The sequence below is a fragment of the Chlamydotis macqueenii genome, chromosome 12 (genome assembly GCF_036417535.1).
Source record: "Chlamydotis macqueenii isolate bChlMac1 chromosome 12, bChlMac1.mat, whole genome shotgun sequence".
NCBI classification, from domain to species: Eukaryota; Metazoa; Chordata; class Aves; order Otidiformes; family Otididae; genus Chlamydotis; species Chlamydotis macqueenii.
The window spans coordinates 17041940-17062437 of NC_141567.1; the positions used below are offsets into that span (position 1 = coordinate 17041940).

The 20498-nt window shown below is 55.5% G+C and overlaps 1 protein-coding gene across 1 annotated transcript in view; it reads left to right on the plus strand.

Moving 5' to 3' along the window:
* The first annotated feature begins 6926 nt into the window (after positions 1–6926).
* Positions 6927–20498, plus strand: part of LINGO1 (leucine rich repeat and Ig domain containing 1) — a 157596-nt gene continuing 144024 nt past the window's right edge. The window contains exon 1 of the mRNA XM_086757551.1: positions 6927–7115. The gene's annotated coding sequence lies outside the window, so the exon portion shown is untranslated. The remainder of the gene's footprint in view (positions 7116–20498) is intronic.

Sequence of the window (20498 nt, forward strand, 5' to 3'; positions counted from 1 at the left end):
TCCTGCCCTGCCCACCGCATTCCACAGCCTTACTGGGAAGAGATCATGCTCCCATCCGTGCTCCTAGCCTTAAAAGTTCCTGGCACTGTCTCACTGCGCACATTCATCTCCACCCACCCGGCGCTGAATTCGCTGCCTGACCAGCGAGGTGGCCCTGTCCCCCAAGTGCTCTGTCAGTCGTTCCCTGCTCCATGCCGCTTTCTGAGGCAGAGCCGCTCCTGCAGGCTGCTGGGAATTGTAGTGTGGTGAAGCCGGCGGTCAGGAACGGAGACAAAGGCAGGCTGTCGGCTCACCACCAGACTGGTTTGTGTGGGCTCCCCTTGGCAGTGCCAGGGCTCGCCCCGGCACGAATATCCCCCGGGAACGCACCGTCTGCCTCCGCAGGAGCCGCTTCGCCCTAGCTTGGGCTGAGCATCTTGCCGTGCAGCTCAGCTTTCGTTTGCCAGCTTGAGGGGAGGCAGTGAGAAGAAAATAAAGTCAAGGATTTTTCTCCCCCCTCTCTTTCGTTTATCGTCTGTTATGAACCAGCTCCGGCTCCTCAGTGAGACTTGGGAACAGCAATTCCAGAATAAGAGAGATCCTGTAGAAAAGCCTCGCTGAATTGCAGAGACTTCCCAAACAAAGGGGCTCAGACTATTTGCCCTTTTCCCAGTAAATCCACCCCAAAGAACAGCTCCTTTATTAAGCCGTCTGCTCTGTAATCACAGCTAACAGGGTAACGAGCACCGGGTTCATCAGGCGCGGTGCCGCCTGGTTGCTGGGCGGATGGAAACGCCCTGCTCCCTGGGGAAACGGGCAGGCACGGAGAAGAGGAGGCCATCGCACGGCATGTCCAGCACTCGGGGAGGGGACAGGGGGCACCTGACTCTGTCTTCTGGAGCTGTGGCTCAGCCCTCCCCCCCGCCATGTAATCGTGCACAGAGATGGACTCTCATCAATCGGCCTGTTTGCTGCCACAGCTGAATGTTTAGCATGTGCAGTTTCCTGTCCCTGCATGTATCTGTGGGCACGCTCAGGTGTCGACTGCCAGCCTTCGGCAGCCGCCACATCGCTCTGCGTTTGAGCTTCATCAGCAGTCAAGCAGAAGCCATTTTCCATGTGAAGCTGCAGGACCTATGGGGTAAATAAACGGATGTGAAAGCCTGGCAGTGTAATGAGTTAGTTTAAAACCTGACTTCTCTTCTTGTGTATTAATTTACTTGGTATGATGGTTAATCTTCCATTTACTGCCATTTCATCATTTTTTTTTCTCCCCTTTCCCCTCTGGCAGATCCCTGGGATGCTCTGCCTTGGGCAGGAGCAGGAGGAAGCCAAACCAGGGCTGGAGAGGGGGGACCAGACCCAGGTCAAGAGGAGCTGCTGGGCCCCACAGAAGCCCAGGGTGTCACCTCTTGGTCTTCTGCTCTCATGGATGCCTGGCAGGGAGGTGTGGACTGATTCTCTTGCAATCGAGGGGAGATCACTGCCGGGTTTCCCTTGTGCCATTAGCCAAGGTGCTAATCACTGTAACCAACTGGGAGGGTGGCTGGGGGAATTAATCATCTCTAATCAGGCCGACTGTAGCTGACAAGACAGCTGGGGGTGGAAGCAAAGGGCTGGGTTGTGCTCAGCTCCCAGCGCCTGCTTTACCTGCCCGTGTGCAGCTGGGCATGGGGGATGCCGAGCTCTGGAGCCCCCCAGGCACAGCCAGGGGACCTCAAGCCACCACTCCCCATGCCCCCCACCCAGCTGCAGCTCTAGCCCTTGCTTTGCCAACCTCCTGCAGTCGGCTCTGTGCCGAGGAGCCAAAATTTGGCTGCTTGGGGGCAATCCTGAACAAGCATCCGAGCATCCATAACGCTGGTCCTGCTCCCATCCTCCTGCCAGCAGTCACAGAGCCTCGGATGTAAGTGGATGGCACTTCACATGAGCACCTCTCTGAAGGGGCGCAGGAGGCCAGTGGAGTGAATAAAAGGCTGGTGCAGCCAGGGAAAGCAGGGCAGGGACAGCAGCAGCTCCTCGGTGCTCCAAGAGCGCGCTCGTGCTGAGGCGGTACAAGCTGAATCAGATGAGTGAGACACGGGTACCCACTACACAGCACAGCTTTGCACCCGTGGTCTCGCTGCAGGTAGCGTGAGCTGGGCTCTGGGTCACCCTGTCAATGGGGCTGCAATGCATCCGTGTGCTCAGGGCTGGTCTGGATCCCTGTCGAATGTCGGAGAGGAACCAGAGGGTCCGATACTGCAGGCAGCGCACGGGAAGCGGGGAAGGAAGGGAGGGATGCAGCAGGCAGGGCTTGGCAGGGCTCACAAGCAACCCAGTGACGGTGCAGTAGGTGCCAGAAAGTGTGGCAGCCGTGTCTGACAGCATCAGGGGACCTCACCCGGAGCATCCCCTGACATTTCCATCGCCTGTCTCTGAGGAGGATGATGAGCCTAAACCGTCTCAGAGAAGGACTGATGGATGATCTGGAAGAGAGAGAGACTAACGTGGGGCTTATTTAAGCCGGGCTGACCTGAGAAACTGTTCCTGAGGCCAGGGTGGGAGAGGAAGATGGGAAACAGGAGGGAAAAGCATGTGGCTCGGCCCAGGCGGCATGAGGTCATGGGCAGGAGGTTCGGTCCGCACGCGGATGCCTCTTTGGTGCCGGAGGAGCATCGGCAGCAGCTGCTGCTGGGAACATCCCCCTCCCTCCCCTCTCGCTAATGAATGTAGGTGAAACTTGCTGTGCCATGACTTTAATCAGCAAAGAAAACTGCAAAGCCTTTTTTTTTTTCTCTCCTTTCCCCACCTGCTGAATTCAGTGCCGAATGCGAATGAGGCGGCGTTTGGGCTTGGCTGCGCGCCCGCTTCCCGTGCTAATGCAGGCAGCCAGCCTCTCCCGCACCTCCGGCCTCCCAGGCTAATCCACGGCACGCCTGGATCAGCCCCTTGCATTTCACACCGAGTGCAACAACCCCCTCTCTGGAGCTTAAAGGCTGCTCGCCGCAGCCTCAGCCCGCGCTACTCCTCCCGGCACCCAGCCCACAAACTCAACCCATGCTGGGCAGCGGGACCAGCCCGTAGCACCCATGGGTGGCCAGGCAGGGCGACTCCGGCTGCGGTGCTGGGCCAGAGGGTGAGGAATGTGCCTCAGTGACCTTGGGAGCCAAGACCACAGCAAGCGCTGCCCGTGTGTGGCTCCGGAGGGCTTGCAATGTGCAGGCAGCGTGCTCGGCAGCCCGGGGAAGGGAGGCAGCGGTAGGTGTCCCGGAGCCCCGCGTGCGTGAGGGGTGCTGGAGCGGTACCCCCGGGCTCACATCTGTGGGTCCAGCAGTGTGGCAGGAGTAATTTGCAGCTCCATTAGCACTCGGAGTTGGCACAGCGGCCCCGCAACATGTCCGTTTGAGAAGAGGCAAGTTCCACTGAATAATGAGCAGTAATTGGATTTCAGGGTTAACCAGCTTGCAGCAAAAATAGAAAAGAGCGAAGAGCCATTGGATATTTCTGTTCTGGCTCATCAGACACTGGAGGTTTATCTCTGCTGAGAATAGTGCAGGAGAGGTAAAGTTATTAGTGACCATCAGAGCATGGTGATACCATCTCCCTCTTATGTTTAGTGGGATGACTCTGTGCGTCCTCGGTGAGTTTTGTTTAAGGCTGCGGGAGTTTATAACTCCCCACGGGAGAGCTCCGCATGTACACTGCTGCGGTGCAGTGGAGAGGAGAGAAATCAGCCCTCTTTAGTATGCAGGAGCACCCAACCTCTCTGCCGTTGGCCAGAGGGGAAGGCAGGAGCCACGGCCCGGCGGAAGAGGCTGGGATGGCCAACGGCTGGGCGGACGTATTCGGAAGGCGCAAGGCAAGGCCTCCCACTGGTGTCACCTCACTCAGGTGACAATCTGGCAAGAGGAAGACTGGCACATGTGTGGCACTGCCATGCTTGGACCTGCGGCCGGTCGCTTTGGGGTGGCATGAGTGCAGGTGGAGCGGGCGCTGGCGGCTGCGCAGAGCACCGGGAGATGGTATGTGAAGCGCCGCACACAGCCACGATGGCCCCTCTTCCGGCAAGATTAATTCCCGCTGGATGCGGTGCGAAGAAGGGCCGTTAGCATGGTGGGGAGGAATGGAGAGCCTGGCTTATAAGACGAGACTGAAAGCACTTGGCTTGTTTAGCCCGGCAAAGGGAAGGCAAAGCAGAGATATTATTGCTCTCCATAAATATATGAAGCAAGTAAACACCAGGTACAGAAAGGAACAATTTAAGCTAAAAGACTGTGCTGGCACAAGAACAAATAGGTTTAAACTGGCTAACGTAGGCTGGAAATTAGGAGACAGTTTTTAACCATGGGAGTCGCGAGACAGTTTTTAGCTATGAGAAGCAGAGGAGGAAAAATACCTCATTGCTTTCCAAACTGAGCCAGACCAATGGTGAAGGGAGCAGAAAGCTGGCTGCTTGTGACTGCAGGGGCATGAAGTGGGAGTTGGCAGGGTCCTGCCCGCTCCAGGATCCTTCCTGGGGGCAGGGACGTGCCGGGCACTGCTGGCATCCCCTGAGGTCCCCAATTTCATAGGGCAGTGAGCATCGTTCCCGCAGGCTGGGACAGCAACGCCAACCTCCTTCTGCCCTGGAAGTGGCACACAGCTGGGCCACCGACTCCAGATTTCACCCCCTGCGTGAAATTATTCTGAATTCCCCATGTATTCTAGGGCCTGCCTAAAGGATGGGTGAAGAATCTGCTGATGAGGATTCTAATCAGTTTGGAGAGCAGGTAATTTCTCAGCTAGAGATCATCTCCAAACAGGAAATCAGGTTCAGAAGACAGCTGCTCTGTGCAGCACATCGTGGTGGACTAGAGCAAAGCTTGTTGTAATAATAAGCAGAGCTGGAATAAGAAGATCATTACTAATATCATGCATTAATTACTTCACAATCCTCCTACTGGGTGGGTTTTCCTGTCTTGCTTATCTCTAGTGATAGTGGAAGAGGAATAATTCTAGACCCAATCCTGGCATCTGGGCAGGTTTTTTTTTGGATGCTGTACCTCCTTCCTGAAACTGGAGGAAAGGCATTCCCTGCCTTCAGCGCATTTTGACTCTGGCACCGTGCCTGGGATCATCGGAAGACACAAGAAGCATCTGATGGAAGCCACCACTGGATGGAGCCTCAAAGGTCAGAACAATACCTGGTTCTGGTACAGACGGCGTTCACTGACGAGAAACACCAAGCGCAAAAGCAGTGAGCGTCGGCACTGCAGCGCGAAGGGAAGGAAGGATGCTGCCCGTGCTCCTGCCGCAGAGCCGGAGCACAGCGCCCTGCTCCCGGCTCCGTACCCCTGTGTGCGCGGCCTGCCCCTCTGCCTGTGCGGCCGCTGTAGTCTCCTCGGGGCAGGGAGCACGGGGCTCTCTCCCAGTGAGCGTGCAGCGCCCAGCGCTGCCCGCACACCGATAGCCCGCAGCCAGGGGCTCAATCACCCCTCACTGACAGGCTGGGATGCTCTGTAAAACCTCCCCAAACACATCGTTTCATGCCGGCAAGATAAACACAGATAACAAAAGTGTGTGAAGAGAATTCCAGTTTTGATTAAAACCCACAGACCTGCAAGCCTCAGCTCCCGCATGAATAAGGATGAGGATAATACTCGTGGGAGAAAAGGAAAACATCTGATGGTATCTGAAGCGAGAGTGTGGCAGGGTGGCAGGTTTGCAGGGGGCTCGCAGCTCGGCTTGTGGAAGGGAGCCCGGCGCCTTTCCCACGGGCAGGGTCCGGTGTGCTCAGCCTTGGGCGGCTCCTCTCCCTCCCAGCCCCGCGACGCGGGGAAGGCAAACCCGGCCAGAGGGATAAGATTAGATCTGGGAACAGAACAATGCACAATTCAATCAGCTCGCAAACTTGCCACAGAGCACCCCGAACGCCGCGTAGCGATGGGTTTTACGGATGAGTGCGTGAACATGCTCACAAAAACAGGGCCTGTAGAGAGGGCGAGGGCTCCTCAAGGAAGGGGCTCTGCTGTAGCTCCGCATGCCCTTCCGCAAGGATTAGTGTCTCCTGCACCGTGCGGCCCGTGCTGGGTGTACAGCCACGAGCTCCGCACGTGCGCGGGACATGATGCAAATCTGTCTTGCGGAGTGATGGCTGAGGATGCTCCTGCAAGGCAAGGGGGCCTGTTTGGGCATGGGGTGCAGTGGGGAGCAAGGAGAGGGGCTTCCTTCACGGGCAGCTGGGCTACCAGGCCCTGCAGAGCTGGCGGCTTGGGCCCATGATCTCCAGGCAGAGTTTTTAGCATTGCTGCTGAATGAACTGAGCACCAAGGAAGGCTACAGCTTCCCTCAGACCCTGCTGGGATGCCATAGGGATAAAATCTTCCTTGGAAAACCCCTGCGGCAAGGTGCAGGCTGCCAGCAGTGCTGTGCACTAGCTTGTCCCAGCATCCCCCAACTGCGGCGGGACTGGGGTTCACCAGGAAGGCGCAGGGAAGCAGATAACCACAGTCGGATCTTCTCTCCCCAAGAATCCAGGAACATTTTCCCCGCACTGAGCTGGCACCGCTGCTGTCGCAAAATAACAGAGCAGGGTTGCTTTGTGTCCTGCTTGCTGGGGGTGAGCATCAGGGTTGCCTGTATGCTGCACTGGGAACACAGCTGAGCCCCGACAGCTCGACACACTGATGGCTGCAAAGGCAGCTTTGCTGCCTTTGCAGCCATCAGTGTGTCGAGCTGTCGGGGCTCAGCTGCATCACATGCCCAGCACTCTGGGGAGCCCAAGGAGGGTGCTGTGCCTCCCTGAGGCGGGGGTATCAAGCAGCACCCCCCACCCCCATCTGACTATATGGGCGCTCTCTCTTTAAAGCAATCCCGATTTGTCACCGGGGCCGGGCGCGGAGGGGAGCGGGGAGGCGGGGGCGGGCGGGGCGTTTCGGTAACGGCGGCGGTGGTTGCAGGAGGGTGGCGAGCGGAGCCTTGGAGCCGCAAGCCCCGGGGTATGCGCTCGCCCCCGGCTGCTAGCACCGGAGAGGGTAAACGGGCGAGGAAGAGCGGGGAGCGGGGCGAAGGAGCCCGGCCGAGCCCCGAGCGGCGGAGGATGCGCCGAGCCCCGCGGAGCCGAACCCAGCTGCAACGCGGAGCATCTCGCCCGGCAGCCGGCCGAGCCCTGCCAGGTAACGGCGGCGAAAAGAGGAGCGGGGGCAGCCGCATCCGGATGAGGCTGGGGTGTGTGGGGGGGTGTGTGTGTGGCGGGGGGGGGGGGGATCCATCCGCCCCGTGCTCCCTGGAGACCGGTGGCTCCTCAGAGCATCACTCAGCAAGTGGTACCCGGCCCCCCCGCAGCGGGGATGGGAAGAGGGGAAACCCCCCTGCAAGGCACAAAGGGCTCAGTGGGGCAGGCAGGTGGGGGTCTCTGCGCTCTCAGCCCCCCACCGTAGCTGCTGGAGGCCCAACCCGGAGTGATGGCAGATGCTCAGCGCCAACCTCAAACCGCTGCGATCGAAGCTTGGCTTTGAGGTTCGATGCATCCAGTAACCTCACGGGAGACGGGCACAGCTTGGTGTGGGGCTGACTGCTGCCGGCAGGCCGGCTGCTTGCTCGCCTTGCCACCCACTCCCCAAAAACGGCCAACTTTGGGCTGACTCTATGGGGCAGCTGAAACTAGAGGAGATGAGAAGGGTGCCTGGACCATCGTGGCTGGATCTCCAGGGAGCAACGGCTCAATGACGGATGATACCCCAGGTTTAGCAACGAGGGGAGTTCGACTCGATCCCAGATATTTGATTTCCAGCTCTCCGTTCACCAGATGATCTGCCCTGCTAGGGAAGCTGCCTGCATGCGTCAGCTCCACTGCCAAATTAGGGCAAATTGCAAAGCTGTCCCCTTGCCCCCCCGCCCGTCCATGTCTCCATTGAGAAACTGAGTCTCATCTCATGTTCCTTCACTTGTACAGGAGTAATCCACCACAACAGGCCCCAGGGCTCTCCTTTTATCTGCTGTGCTGCTAACAAAGGAGAGAGAGGGGTTTAATTATCCTCAAGTGTCAGTTCAAGATGAATCTGCTGGGACACAGCTCTTGGCAGGTGCGAAATAACAGGACGGTTTCATACATGGGAGGCTGAGCTGAGAACAGTTCAGTGGTTTAATTGGCGGCTCCCAGGAAGGGTTTGTAGTGGGGTATGGAAAATGGGATGGTGCAGGCTCCAGCAGTGATCCTGGTGCTACAGCTGTGGCCAAGGGAAGATGGATGCTGAAGGCTAAGAGCTTTCTCCGGTGTGTTGCTCTGGGGGCTTGGTGCAGAGCGGGTGCTCTGGGCTGGTAGCACAACCTCAAGCCGATGCCGTTCTCTGAGGGGCTGCTGCTTTTCCAGCATCGCTTCATTTCTGCTGATCTTTTCAGTCAGTTCCTGTGGGAACATCAGGAGATGTGCCCTGTTTTATGGGGTACCCAGGGAGCAGAGGTCAAGGGAATTACCTCCAGAATCAGGGCTCTACAGAGCTTTCTTCTAGGGATGTAAGGTGGGATGGCCTTAGGGTTTATCGAACATCTTCTCCTCCCTCCTCCTGCCAAAATCCCTGAAATGCTTTACAGGAGCTCTCGAGATAAGTGTTTGAAGTTTCGGTTCTCCAACTCCATGGGGAAAAGCCTCTTCCCTTTCCAAACGGCTGTGGCAGGGGAGCTCGGAGCCCACAGGGGGATGTCCCCGCCCTGCCAGGGCTGCAATGCTGGGATGCACGGAGCATCTGTCTCCTCATGTCCGGTCCCGCCCGTGCCATGCTTGTTGGCCCCTGGAGCCGGATTCGGCTCAGAGAGCAGAAGCTCCTCCACAGAGTCCTCCGGCTGCGGCATCCCACTGTGGCCGTATCGCTGCTACAAAATGAGGCCTCTCTGCGGCCACACCTTATGATGTGTCAGTCTGGGACACACCAGTGGGAGGAAGAAGGACAACATGCTTTATTTTGTTGCTCATCCAGATGTGCTGAGCTCTTCTCTATCCTTAGCCTTCCCAGGGGTAGTGTGGGACATTTCAAGGAAACAGTGCCCCCCCATCTCTGCTGACTTGTTGGAGGGGGTGCGGATACAAGCAGCTGGTGCTGCTGCTCTTCTGCGTGAAGCTGTGGTGTTGTGTTGTTGTTGTAGTTACGTTCCTTGTTTTAGGCTCCAAGGTAATGACTTAGCTGTACTTAATTTTGGTGCTGGCTGGAAGAAGGCAGCCCTCGTGCAGTTCCCACCAGCACATAACAGCAGCTGGCGTTAGAGGTCTGGAGTTGGTCCCGTCTCATCTGTACTGACCACCATTAGTTCTGGCTCCTCTTGCTTATCGCTGGCATCTGCTGCTGACACTGCAAGGAGACATTCAGTAGATGTTCTTGTAAGACGGTGAGCTTTGTAGATGCACAGATACGGTGTGTTCAGGCAGACCCAGCTATTAGACATCATCTCAGCACCATCCCGTTTCCGTTCGTGCTTGGTGTGAACACTGTCATTTGCTTGCAGCCGTGCTCCGTTCTTGCCAGAGTTGCATCCCTCCTTTGCAAGTCTGCTTTAGTGAAAATTGTACGTTGTTCTTTGGGTGCAAACCTCGTTGGTGCTCCTGGTGCTGATCACCGTGGCCTGCCTGGTGCTGATGCTGATGTGGGGTAGCTGGGTATCTGGCCAGGGGTGGCTCGGCCGAGGACAGCTCTGAGAAGAGGCTTTCTGTCCCTTGCTGTAGTCAGCTATGACTGAGTCTCTGACAAAGGCACTTTGGAGGTGTGATTGAGGGGCAGAGACCCTTCCTCACTTCTCCTCGCTGGTCAAGCTGCCGCGAGACGGGCTGGATGAAGAGAGAGCAGAACCCATGCTTGTTTCAATTGCAACAAGCTTTTGATGCCACCTGTGACAGGACTGTATTTAGACGTGACGTACATCCCTGCCTAGACTCTGGGCTTTGGATCAAGGCGTAAGAGCTTTTGATGCATGCACACACAATAAGGGAAAAAAAAAAAATTAAAACCACAATCTCAAAATGTTTGCAAATCCAAGAGCTTATCCTCACCCCAGGTAGGCAAAATTAACCAAGGATAGGATCAGTAAATCATAGAATCAGTCACTTTCATCACTGAACGCGAGGCGGCTGGGAGCGCAGCTGGCACACAGCAGCGTCACTGCACAGAGCCTTTGTGGGGACGCTCAGGGTCTGGTGCTGCAGGTTTTCTTTCTTTAATACCATCGCAGTGAGTGGCTTGGGAACAGTGATACATGGTCAGGATTGGGCCTAAGAGGGGGGTGATTAAGAAAAAAGGCTGCCTGAGGTACCAAGGGCACTGAACTGCTGGAGTCGGTGGAAGGGAGCGTGGCTGATTTAGGACCAAATGGGCTGAGCTAACGCAAGCCCCCACCTTTTGTCAAAGGGGTCTGATAACTTCTCCCTCCTCAGCACTTCAGATTTTGGTTGAGCTCCCATTCTTGTAGCCCAGGGAGGAGACTCAAACCATCCTTGCAAAGCTGAAAAAGTTCCATATGGAGATCAGCATATCAATGCCAGCAATCATAACCATAAAGGGGCTGGTTGTCCAGCATCCCATCGCTTTAGCCACTCTCCTACCTCCCCTTGCCATCAAAGCCCACCTCCAGCGAGGCCAGTCTCTGCTGCTGAGCAGTGGCCATCATGTCTTGGTACTTGGGGGAGCGGTGTGGAGCTGGAGCGGAGCCGTACAGCGAGGTGGGAAGGGATGAGGCTGCCATGGCATATCAGTGTCAGCGGAGCACGACACCTCAAGGCAGCCTCCGCCGCAGCTGACCGTATGCGGGGCAGGTGTCGGCAGCAGCGGGGAGAAGATGGATGAGCATCTGGACTTCAAATCTGTCCTTCTGCCACGCTGAGGGCAAACTCAGGGCGGGCAGAAGTAGGGCAGGTGCCATCTCCCTCACCTCTGCTTGTGTTGAGTCAGGCTGGCATGTGCTCTGCGGGCAGCAGTGAGCCCCTTGGGCTGTCCCAAGGCAAGGTGTGAGCGGAGGAAAACAGCACTGGTCTCATTAAAGTCACTGGGGCCTCAGAAACCCAGCGCACAGGGAGCATTGCAGGCATCTGAAGGGTTTTTCCGGTGTGTTTGGATCTGGGATGTCAGCCGGAGCGGCGGCAGCTCCCGAGTACCCCGAAGGTGTCGGAGGCTGGGGTCAGGCCAGTCCATCTGGAGTTCATGGCATTATCTCTTAAATGCCTTTAACTGCAATAGGATGGCCGGGCTGATTGGATTGCGCTCTGTAATTAATTAGCTGGGTGCACTGTAGGGGAAGCAGCTACAGCGGCAAGAGAGGGGGAACCTGCCCGCGAGAGCCGTTAAGCTTCAAATGGCCATTTCTCGTTAAACCAGCAGCGGGTGGCATTAGTCACTGGGCGCAGGGTGTTTGTTCCAGTGTCCTGGCCCTTTTCCAGTCGAGTAATTGCAGTTTTGCCACCCAGCTGTTCCCCACAGCTCGGCGCGCTGCACCCCACTGCTGCCGTGGGAGCCACCAGCCCACCCAGCCTCGGGGACCTGCTGGGACCAGAGGGTCGGTTCAGGCTGGGCTGTACATGGGGTGTGTGAGCGGGGTCCTCCCTCTCCTCAGAAAGCCCTTGCTGGGGTGACAGACCCTTCAAGGGGTGCAGGATTTGGCAGCCCGTGCCACCCTGCAGGTTGCCTGCCCATGCCGGTGATGGCTCCGGCGCGTTGGAGAGGCTCCCGGGCACGGCTGGTACGAGCCCTGCCACTCTTCCCTCCCTCGCCAGGGCCTGCGGGCTGCTCCCCACTCCTTCTGCCGTGCATTCGCTCCGGTTCCTTTGTCTGCTTTTAGCATCCATTTGTATCCGTAACAGAAAGCATCCCTCTTAGGTTAATTGTTTGTTGGTTTTTTTTTTTTTCTTCTCCTTTGTGTTTACTGTGGGGATTAATAAGGAACTGCAGCGTAAGGAAAATCTGCAACGGCTTCTTGTTTATTGTTTAATTTAGGCAAACGCTGGTGAAGGCTGAGCTGGGCTCGGCCTGCCTGGTGCTGGGCCAGGGGCTGGAATGGGAGCGCAGTGGGAGCATCCACGTGCTCGGGGGATGAGCTGGGAGCCACGGGGCTCAGCTGGGGTAGCTCAAGGGGTGACGGTGCCTGCGGCACCTTTCGGGCCTGCAGCCTCTCCTGTCTCTTGCTGGGTGCTCATGTGGGTGGAGGAGACCCACACAAGCACCGTCTCTTCTCTGGGTGCCTCCACCTCTGTTAGGTGAAACCTCCTTTCTGCTCTGGCATCCTGGTCCCCGCTGCAGGGACAGCAGGCTCTTCTCATGGTGCGACTGATCCACCTGATGTCTGTGGCTCCATCTTCAGCTCCCGGGTCCCTCCGGTGCCCGTCAGGAAAAGTGTTGAACTGAGGTGTTTGCTGCTAACAGGCTGGTTTGCGACAGGGAAGATGATGCTCTGCGCAGAGGTGCCCACTGGCACCAAAATGGTCCCTCTGCCTGTTCTGCCGCGTTTGCCTTTCCCCTCCCGTGAGATTTGGGATGCTTTGCCGTGCAACCCCGGGTGCAGCTGGGGAGCTCAGCCCACGTCCCCTGGGTGTGCTGGACCTCAAAGCTGCCCGTAAGTGCCTGTTACCAAGCAGGGATGGGCTCTCCCCGGGCTGCTGAGGGCCAGGGGCTCCTTGATGGTGCGAGGAGGCCGGGCTGGAGGAGGGCAGTGTAAAATTCCGGGAGACCAGCATCACTGCCAAGCCGGAGAAGAGTTGTAGTACCCTCTGCACCAAAGGCTGATAAATCTTGGGCGCAAAAAAACAAAGAAAAAACAGCAAAAAAAAAAAAGGCATGTGCCAGCTCAGCTTAACCCACAAAGGAAAACCACGTCATTTAAAAAAGAAAAGCTTTTAAAGATAGATTTTTTTTTTTTTTTTTTTTAAGCAGTGAATGCCACTCAGGAGAGTCAATGAGCTCTATTTCAAGATACGGGGAAACAAAATGCTCCAGGAGCTACAAAACAAAACCTCTCATTTTCAAACTCTCCGAGTGTCAGGTGTGGCTCCTCGAGCTCCGTGTTTTTCCCGTCGGCTGTGCTGGATCCAGCCTGGCTGCGTGATGGTTGCTGGCTGCTCCTGGCTGCTGCCGCTTGCTGTAAACAGAGAATTGACCATCTCGGTGAAGGGGAGAAGCTGTGACTCGGGTCTGTGTTATACTTTGCCTTGGTGTCCCACTCACCAGCGGGGCCAAAGGGGAGGTGGTGAGCCCACGGAGCATCCCTGATTTTTTTTTTTTTTTTTTTTTTTTAATCTGCTAAGGAGCCCTCTCATTTGCTTCATCTCTGACTAATGAGGCGCGTCTCACTTTGACAACGTGTCACAAGCAATATATTTCTCAAGAGCTGCTGGGCTGCCCTTGTGCTCTCGTCAGGGCTCATCCTTTTCCACATCGCCCTGTGCCACTGGCTCTTGCCCCAGCCTGGCCCTTGAATGTCCTCCCAGAGAAGAAGAGGAGGTTGGGATGAAAAAGTGTGGGTGTGACATTTTTCCCATCAAACAAGCATTTTTATTGAAGATTTTGCAGGAACAGGTCTCCTCTGGCAAGAAGGGGTAGATCTCCAATATGAAAATCTAGATGGATCCATCATTTGCAAGGCATTCTCCATGGGAGGGCAATTCTGGCTTTATCAGAAGTGCCCTGGTTGCTTCAATGGGGTGCAGAGACTAAATTCGCCTTCCCTCCTCGTCCTGTCATGGTTGGGCTGTGGGGTGCAGCAACAGGGGCTGGAGTAGCCATGCTGGGATCCTGGCTCTGGAGGGTGGCATCCTTGTGCGTAGCAAGAGCGTATGGTATAGGTATTATCATATGGTGTAGGGGTCATACGGTATAGGTGTCATATGGTATAGGTATAGTGAGGAGAAGGGCTTGTGGGTGAGCTGGGGGCTGCCACCCTGGGGCAGAGATGCTCAGCCACGTCTGACTGTGAAAGCAGGGATGGGATGCTGCTCTGTCCGAAGGTGCAGACACCTTTGTGCTCTTTGTCACCTCTTGTTGGGTGACACGAACCTTCCTTCTCCCGGTGTTGTTAAGGGACTGCTCAAGGTTTCTAATCATTGATGGGAAGCACCAACTAAACACTGCTTCTCTTTGTATTCTTGATGGGTTCTCTTTAAGCATTGCTCTTAGTGGCTCTCCACTGTTAGCTTTTGTTTTCTCCTCAATAGCTTGTCTAATAAATGCCATTATCTTGGGCACAAATCTACTTCATGTCTCAATTCCACTTGGCAAGAGTCGGTAATAACAGCGGAACAGCATCCTTTGAAAAGGGGCTCTGTCACCAGCAGCCGCCGATGCCACTTCTCCGCTTCCCACACCTGTCCCCAGAGCAGATAAAGACGAGGGGAAGATGCGTGGCCAGAAAGCAAAAGGGGCATCTGCCTGATAAATCGGATGTCTAAGCTGTGCCGGCAGCAGCCGCTGCAGCAGCCGGGGGGATCCGGGCAGCTTGGCCCCTGCCACCTTGGTAATTAGAGAAAATGTGCTTACTGCCTGGGATCCTTGCTAATCCCAGCAGATTAGAGGGGGAAAATGGTAGTGAAGGGTGACGGCTTGCCGGGGAAGGAGATCAGAAGTATTTCCTACAGCTTGAAGGAGCTTCTCATCTATGGCCAAACAAAGCTGTTGTCTCCCCTCTTAAATCCGGGCCTGGAAAGGCTTTAACTGGCAGGTGCTGGGGTGCTTACTGGGTTTTGGGTCCACGAATGGTATTTCATCTGAGGGCAGCGTGTTCCTGAGGATGTTTAAGCTCACTGAGACCTGGCCTTGATGCCGGCGCTGCAGCGACTCGTGCTTCTTACCGTCCCTCCTGCACGAGCAGCCAAAGCCGAGGGCGAATGGTGTTTCCATTGAGGCAAACCTTATTTCTCCTGGGCCAGGCAGAGCTCAGCTGCCGTGTGGTCAGAGCTTCCCAAGGAGGATTTCCCATGCTCAGGGGGAAGGGACCCAGCAGCGGGAGCGTGCTGCTCAGGCTCCCCTCCTGAGCTCTCAGCTGTCCCGTGACTGGGATGTCTGGCTGCCTCCGAGATCTGTCCCCTCCCTGAGTTATAAATATTTTATCTTCTCAGTACCTACTGCATCAAATATTTTTTTTAAAGGCATTTTCTTTTTCCTTATTTTTTTTCCTTACTCTGTTCTTGCATTTTAAAACACACCCCCCATGTGTGCAGCACTCAGACGTGCTCTCAGCCTCCCCCAAAATGTAATTGCCTTAAAACTGCAAATAGTTGGCGAAAGCAATTTTCTCTACATTACGGAAGACTCCAGCTCCTCTCATCCTTCATGTGAGCCTCTACAGCTGCTCTCCCCTGGTCTTACCCTCTCTCTGCCGCTGTGCGATGCTCGGCACCCAGGCTTGCTTTCCAGGATGATGCTCTCGCTTTTCCAGGGCTGTGGGAAGAGGCTGGAGTGGGTGCATGATGAGGAACCTCTCTATGGGGGATAAATAGCTTCTATTGCAGCTTCTGCTGAGCCAGGGTGATGCTTGCTGGCACCAAAGCCCTTGTCTTGGCCGTGCTGCTACCAGTGTGCCCGCTGGTGCCACGTCTCCGCGGCTGGCTGGGTACCAACCTGTGCCAGGCACGCGCTCATCGCGGTTTTGCAGCTCCACCGCCTGCACGTTTAACATGCTCCTTCTGTTTGCAGGACGTGTTGGGCTTTCAGAAGCGTTAATGATGGAAAATAAATTGGAATCTGAGAGAAATAATCTTTAGGCATTCTCTGTAGGCCTTGTCTTGCCTTGCCTTCCTCAGCCATGTTGAAGGCTGCGGCTGGAGGGGAATATAAAGGAGGAGGAGCCCCCAGTCCCTCTGATCTGTTGTGATGTCTCTCACTCCGTGGATCTCGCTGCAGGGAGCCTGCCTGCTCGCTGGTACTGCTAAACCCAAGGGGGTCTGGAGAGAGTGGAAGTGACGAGGCATTGCTGGACCTTCTCAGAGGGCTTGCAGTCCTGAGTCAAAGAAGGTCAGAGAGCTCGGGGCATGCGAAGGCTTCTGAGGGTCTGTGCCCTGCCTGGGTGGCTGTAGCAGCATCCTGGCATAGGGCAGCGTTTGTCTGTGCCATGCTCTTTGGTTCTGCACCAACCTGTCCTGGGGAACCAGGACCTTGTGTCAGGGGCCCACCTAGCAGGTGGAGTTAGCTTGTGGGTAAATGCACCTAAATACGCTCTGCGCGTGCAGGGGAAGAGGGGATCCCCCCCAGGAGCACTGCCCACACAGGCATTAGGGGGTCAGTAAGTGATGGGTGCAGGATATTTCCTGCCTGAACCTCAGTTTAAGCCTAAAAAGAATGAAATCTGGTGTGTGTCTGAAAGCCAAGGGCTTCGGCAGGAGCGGATTCAGACACATGGAGGAGTGTCTGCCCCTCTGTCGCAAACGGTCCCTGCCTGAAACGTGACTTCCCACAACTGGATCATTAACAGCACGGCAGGTTGTTCAGATGGGAATGTGCTAAAGAAAATCCTACCAAGTTCTCAGCACTGACATTTTCACAGCAGCTTTTAGAGCTTCCCTCTCCTCATTCCCCTGTGCTTCCCATGCTGGAGGGAGGGTGCTGGTCACCCTTGGCATGTCCCGGCTGAGGCCAGCAGCGTCTCTGGAGGCACCCAAATGTCTTGGCTGGACACCCTCACAGCAGGACAGGGTGCAGTGCCTTTGTCAGCATCAAAACCTTTGGTCCCTGGAGAAGAAGCAACGTTCCAGAAAACCTGCTCATTGTCCTGCCTCTGCTCCTGCAAAATGAACGTGGAGCCGGCCTGGACCGTGGGTCCATGGAGAGCCATACCTCACGCCAGCCTCCAGCAAGAGGCTGTGCAGGCACCATTACCTTCCCTAGCCTGGCCCCTGGGCTGCACTTGTATGCAAACCAGCCTTGTAATGAAAGCTTCTTCTATGTCTGTTTGTTTTTTTGAGCATCAGTTTAATGTCTGTTTAAAAAAAAAAATACAAATCCTGTTGCAGCGGAAGACAGAGCAGTTAAAAGATGCCTGGGAAGAGGATGGATGCTCTGTAGGAACCCCGCATATGCCAGGCAGGGAGAGAAACCCAGCCGGCCTCTGCAGACAGCTGCCCGATCTGGGGGTCCACTCTCATGTTTGCAGTGGGAAGGGATGAGGTCTGGTGGCTCTGAGGTCTGGAGGTTGTATTGCTGATCAGGATTTCACTGGAAGTTTGGACAGGAATGGTAGGGTTTTGGTGACTCCAGCCCTCGGCTGTTCGTGTGCTCACACTGAGGGTGAGTTGTCTCCTTCTTTGTCCTCTTAAACGGAGAGAAACCCAGATGTCTCCAGCTCAAAACTGACTGAAGTGAGACGTTCTGCCCATTTTCTGAGGGACTGGGCTTGGTGTGGCAAGGGTTTGCTCCCACAGCATGGGTGCCCATTGCTGGGAGAGCCTGGTGCAGCATGTACCGTATCCTCCCAGACTTAGACCTTTGGAGAGGTCTAGATGAGGAGCTGGAGGTTTGGGCAGGGAGGATTCATGGATCTGCACTCCTCACGTTAGCATGTTGAGTGGTGCTTGTACATCCCTCCCTTCAAGGGCGGCATGATGCTGGTGGCTCCCACCAAAATCAGAGTCGGGGCCATCTGGCTACTCTGAGGTGCTCTGTACCCCCGCCCAAAGTGGGGTTTCTTGCAGCGATATCCTCCCAGTCACATAGTTATGTGCTGTCTTAATGGTGTCAAGCTCTGAATGAGCTCGGGCAATTTGCTTTATAAAGAAATGCACTAAATATGTCAACACTCGGTGCGTGTTTTTAATATAATATTTCAGATTGTTTTGAAAGAAGCCAAGCTCCTTCTTTCCCTCTTCATTAGGAATGTTTTATGTGAAAGAGATGAACAATAAAGAGAGTGTGCCAGAGAGAAAGCTTTCCCAAGTATTTGTTACTGCTGAGAAATCAGCTGCTTTTAACAAAAAAAAAAAACCCTTGATGCATAACTATCAGGGCAATTAAGCAGCGCGTAAGCTGCCAGGGAAGGCTGTAGGATTGGCTTTGCTGGAGATGTTGAAGGCCAGGCTTGACCGTAGTCATTGGGGATGCTTTAGGCACAGTGAATCCCTGTTCTCCAAGGGGGAATGGACTGAATGACCCACCAGCACCTCCCAGCCACCCGGAGTTTCAGAAATACAGTCTGAGCTGCGCTGGCGTGAGCGCTTCCAGGCTGGAGGAGTGAACCTGTTTATGAATCTTGCACGGTTTCAGCCCAGAAATGACGGCTTTGGCTTTTAGCTTGCTTCTCAGCAGGACCAGGGGTGGGTTCTGTCCTGATGTCCAGCTGGGAGACTTGATCTCCTGCCATGGAAAGGGTAAGACCTTCTGCCTGGCTGGCTGCAATGCGCTGTTCTGGCTGGCGCTAGTCAAAAGAAAAAAAAAATTCCCACTGCAATACTTTCATCAGGGAAACTGGGTTCCTGTCTCTCCTCCAGAGTGTTTCTCTTTCATTACAAGTTGGAGGAAACTTTCAGGGAACTCAGAACTTTCCTCTTCAAAGAGGACAAGCCTGGGGAGATGGTGCAAGCAAGCCGATCCCCAAAGCCTGTGCCTCCATCAGGCCTCCCCAGCCATGGCCTCATGGTCTGAGATGATTTCCTCATGAAATGGAGGGAAGCCAAGAGCCTGGAGCCTTCCCATCACGGAAAAGCCTGTCTGAAAGCCAGGGAGCCCCAGCCTCATGAGCTGGAGCGGGTGGCACTGGGGCGGTGGACCCTGGAGAGGGATTTGAGCGAAGAGAGCGATCTCGCTGGCAGGAGAAACGCTCCAGACAGGAGAGCGTGCAGATGTTGTCATGGCAGCTGGCCATGCAGGGATGCTCTGACCCAGAGCTGGGCTGTGCTCGTGCCGGTCTGACCCAGGAGGGGACAGGCAGGGAGATAAGACCAAGATGGGACTTGATGTGTTTGTTGTATGGCGCAAGGTGCTGCTGGGGATCAGGGGAGGCCCAGGGAGAAGCTCCCTAGGGATGCTGCTGCCCAGTCGCTGCTGGGAGCAGGCAGTTGCAGCACTGTTCCCTCCTGCACCCAGGACAGACAGGATTTGGTTTCTCTTCACCTCCTGGTAATCCTGCTGCTCAAATATTCTTCCTGCAGCTTTTTTTTTTTTTTTTCATGCTCCTAAATAGAGTGTTTAAGCTTATTCTTTTCTTTCCTATGAAAGAGGCAGTAAATCCTTTATCCTGCCTGGCTATTTCTGTGCACGTATTTTCTCATTGTGCTCCAGCTTGTCAGCTGTGTCAAAGCCCGGAAACCTTGGCCTCTCTTAGACTCCAGACTTGGATTTCTCTGTATTTTAACAACACAGGCTCCCTTGGACTAACAGTTCTTTTCTCTCCCCTTAGTGTCTTCCTTTTTTTTTTTTTTTTTTTTTTAAAAAAAAAAAATACCTGGTTACACAAAGCCCTGTCAAAAAGGAGCAAGCGGAGAGGTAATGGTCTGTCGGGTTCATCCCCAGCACAGTCTGCCAGCGCCGGCAAGGAGTCAAAGCCAGAGCATCCTCCTGCCCACCTGTGCCTCCGGGGTCCCAGGGCTGCCCTGGGGAATGGGAACCCCCCCCACACCCCCCCCCCCAGGCAAGGGAGCTTTCCAGAGATTAGCTTGGGATCAGGGGTGCCTAATGCTTAGGCAGTGGATCCGGCAAGCACAAAGGCAGGATTTCGGCGCGCGGGGGGGATTAGCCGGGGGGAGTGGGACGGCTGCCCGTGCACCGGGGCCGTGTGCCAGTTCTGGCTGCGGTGCCCACTCCTGGGGGCAAACACGGAATGTGTCCACAGAGGAGATCTGATGGAGGGACAGACAGCTGTCCTCGTGGCTGGGGACAGGAAGGCCATGGCTGCACGTGGGAATTGGGATGGTGGCACGTGCCTTTTCCATGCCCCCGCGGCGGCGGCAGCAGCCTCAGGCGGTCAGTATCCCCCATTCCCCAGGGCCAGCTCCACCAGCTTGGCTTTGCGCTTCGTGAACACTGTGGCAGCTCACCACGCCGGGCAGCGCGGGTGTTTATGTGAGAACAAAAGAATAAAGAGTGGAAACTGTGATTAATTAGCACAGCTAATTAGCAGCGTGCCTGGCCTGGGCTGGAGCTTGGTAAGGCGCCAAGACCAGAGGAGAAGCCAGGGGAGTGACTCTGGTGGGAACACCTTTGGGGAGCGAGCTGGGGGAGCGGGCAAGGAGAGAAGGATGCTTTGCCACTGCTCCTTTGCCACATGCCAGTGCTGGGAGCTGGGACTGGGGAAATCGCCGCCTGTATTCCTCTGAGGTGCTGCCGACACGCAACTATCACCATCCCCAGCAGCATCCTTCAATTCCCCCATGCTGCCTTCATGAAGAGATCACTTCCCTCAGCTGTGATCAGCATCAGGAGCTGGGTGTTGGACCTCCCTGTTCTCCACTGCAGCAGGTTTTAATTGCCAAGCTATCGTTAGGGTCGGTGGCATTGTCGTCCCCATGGAACAGGATCCTCCTCGCTCGCCTTTGCCTACGCCGTATGGGTGTCTTATTCTTTGCTCTCCATTTGCAAATGAGTGCAAGGACCACGATCGGCAAACAA